The sequence below is a fragment of the Nomascus leucogenys genome, chromosome 7b (genome assembly GCF_006542625.1).
Source record: "Nomascus leucogenys isolate Asia chromosome 7b, Asia_NLE_v1, whole genome shotgun sequence".
Taxonomy (NCBI): domain Eukaryota; kingdom Metazoa; phylum Chordata; class Mammalia; order Primates; family Hylobatidae; genus Nomascus; species Nomascus leucogenys.
The window spans coordinates 11,307,177-11,310,624 of record NC_044387.1 but is presented as its reverse complement, the minus strand read 5'-3'; positions in this window follow the sequence as shown (position 1 = coordinate 11,310,624).

Here is a 3,448-nt window from a genome sequence, read left to right as displayed (position 1 = left end):
CAAAACAAAAAAACAAACAACCAGAATGCGTGAGCTACTGAGGATCCGAGCTACTGAGCAACCAAAAAGCATGGGGGTATTTGAGGGTTCAAGCAAAACGATCCAGCCATGAAACAGAGTGACAGGACCCATTTCTCTGCCTCCCTCTCTTGGCTCCTCTCCTGGGCTGGCTCTCCCATGGGGGTCTCAGGTGGCTCCCAATCAGTCTAGATCTTTTTTTAGGGGGGGAATGGGGATGGAGTCTCGCTCTGTTGCCAGGCTGGAGTGCAGTGGTGAGATCTCGGCTCACTGCAACCTCCGCCTCCTGGGTTCAAGCGATTCTCCTGCCTCAGCCTCCCAAGTAGTTGGGACTATGGGTGCGTGCCGCCACGTCCAGCTAATTTTTGTAGTTTTAGTAGAGACAGGGTTTCACCATGTTGGCCAGGATAGTCTCGATCTCTTGGCCTTGTGATCTGCCTGCCTCGGCCTCCCAAAATGCTGGCATTACAGGCGTGAGCCACCGCACCCAGCCTCTTTTTTGTTTTGTTTTTATTTTTTAGAGACAGGGTCTCTCTGTCACCCGGGCTGGAGTGCAGTGGCATGATCTCGGCCCACTGCAACTTCTGCCTCCCAGGCTCAAGCGATTCTCCTGCCTCAGCCTCCAGAGCAGCTGGGATTATAGGCTGAGGCTACAGTGCCTGGCTAATTTTTCTGTAGAGACGGGATTTCGCCATGTTGCCCAGGATCCAATCCGGGTGTAGATGTTGTCCTTCTCTCGATGTTCAGTGGAGAGAGAGACAGTCTTCTTCCCGGGGAGCTCAGATATCTTTGCTCTGATTGGCCTGACTTCAGCCTTGTAGCCATCCCTGAACCAATCGCAGTGGCCACCAGATGGTATATAGTAATTGTCTTAGGCCAATGAGAGCCCACCTGGGGCGGGGCAGAATCTACCCCACCCTGGGCTGGGAGACACTGGGTCCTGTTGGGAGAGAGGAAGGGATGGACGAAGACCCAAAGCATGTCCCTGGCTCCACCCAGTAGAACCTTCTGGAGACTCTATGCTCTGTCAGAGAGGAAGTGGTTGAGCTCCAGAAAGGGGGCAGTCTCCCCATCAGAGCTATTTCCTGCCACCAGTACCAGCTGCCCATCTGGCCCGGCCTGGAGCCCCGGGATGCGGGCAGCCACCGTTGGCGGGAACCCAGGGCCTGCTTGGGACGCTTGGGCAGCTGGAGACTGATTAAGCTGGGAAAAGTGCAGGCTGGAGAAGACTGGGACGGGGAAGTGATCTGACGCTTCCTTAACACCAAAAAAGGGAACAGAAAGGGTCAACCTAGGCGCCAGGAGGAATCCAAACAGGTAGCACATAACAAAAGCAGATGACTCTTCCGTTTGAGCCTGGCTGTGTTCCACGTCCGCACACTTCCTCCCCCACTACCCTCCGGAGCACGGCTCAGTAGGGATGACTCCCTTGCTATGACAGGGAGGCTGAAGCCCTGAGAAAAGTGACTCACCCAAGGTCACCGTGAGGTGGGCAAAGCCAGGGTATCAGCCTGAGCTCTCCCAGGACCCCCACTCCACGGCAGCAGAGCTGAGCCATACCTGTGCCTACTCCTGCAGCAAGGTGATGGTGACGGTGAAGCTCCTGTCACCGCCACTGGGGAGGCCATTCCAATCCCTCACGGCCCCCACTATTGGAGAGGCAGGGGAGCGGACAGGAAAGGGGCTGCTGGGTCCGACTGGCCCAAGTTCAAGTCCTGCCTCTCCCACTCTGGCTGGGTGAACTTGGGCAAGTCAGCATCCTCATTTGCGAAATGAAGAAACTGATGCTTCCTTCAGCAGGAATGCTAAGGAACGAATGCAGGAAGCGACTGACATCACACGTGGAAAACAGCTAGCACACCGGGCACAGGGAAAATATGACATTTCTCATATGAAGGAAGGAAGGTGTTTGAGGCTTAGTTACCACACCACGGCAGGAACACTACAGCACACGTGTGAACCCAATGCTGTGGGGAGCAGAGGTTTGGTGGACCCTTTCAAATAAATGCTGAAAACCAGAGTAGGGGTGGAGGGTGTTCCCAAGAAATAAACCAGGGCCGCAGGAACTTCAGTGCTGTTCCTGCCACTCAGCAGGGACCTAGGCACTCCAGAACCTGCTCCCACACTTTCCCCTGGCACTGGAACAGAACTCTCATCCCCTGAGCCTGTGCTCAGCAGGGGCAAGGAGGTTGTAGACAGGAGGTCATTGTCCAGCCTGACTGTGCCCAGATCCCACAGATGCCAACCCATCTGGGGGACAGGGTCTTCTAGGGACCCGCCTGCCATAGGGGAGGCTATTTGTCCCCCAGTTGCCACGGGAGACTTAGATTCAACACTAGGCACTCTCTCCAGTGTCCTGACGGTGACCCCAGAGCATCTCCACCAGCAGGCCTGGGTGGGGCCTGCATAGACAAAGCGGCCTTTGGCTGCCAGCGGCCGGGTGGCAGAGCGTGCATCAGCTCAGCAGCCAGCCAGAGAGGCCTGGAAGTCAGCCTTGCTGCCCCCCTTCCTTGTCACCATGTACATCTTGTTTCTTGTCATGACACGATGTGGCAGATGTTTCTTGTCAGCTCTGCTGCTGGTCCCTTCTGTCTAGCCCCATAGCTGCTGCCCTGGTCGCCCCGCCACCCCTTCCTGGTCTCACAGTCAGTCTGTGCTGCACACCACAGCCAGAGGGAGCTTTCAGATATGCAGTTCAACCACATCAGTTCCTAGTTTAGAATCCTTCTGTGAATATTTGCAAAGTGAGTGCCTGACAAAGCATTCATATCCCAAATATGTAAAGAACTTCTACAAATCAATAAGAAAAACAGAGGCAACCAGTAGAAAGGGGGCAGGAGACTTTGAGCAGGCCCTTCACAAAAGAGGTTCTCCAGGCTGGGTGCGGTGGCTCACACCTATAATCCCGGCACTTTGGGAGGCTGAGGCGGGCAGATCACTTGAGTTCAGGAGTTTGAGACCAGCCTGGCCAACATAGTGAAACCCCATCTCTACTAAAAATACAAAAATTAGCCGGGCATGGTGGTGCATGCCTGTAATCCTAGCAACTCAGGAGGCTGAGGCAGACAGAATTGCTTGAACCCAGGAGGTGGAGGTTGCTGTGAGCTGAGATCACGCCGCCGCACTCCAGCCTGGGCAACAGAGTGAGACTGCATCTAAAAAAAAAGGTTTATAAATATTTAAAAGTGTTATTATTCATCAGAAGAAGGTAAAATAAAGCCACAATGAGATACCACTACACACCTACCAAAACTGCTCAAACGAAAATCATAAAAAATGTCAAGTGTTGGTGGGAATATGGAGCAACTGGAACTCCCAGAACATTGCTACTGAAGGGAGTGCAAATTGGTGCAACCACTTTGGAAAATTATCTACTAAAGCTGAACATATGCTCAGCCTGTATTCAGCAATTCCACTCCTAGGTAGATGT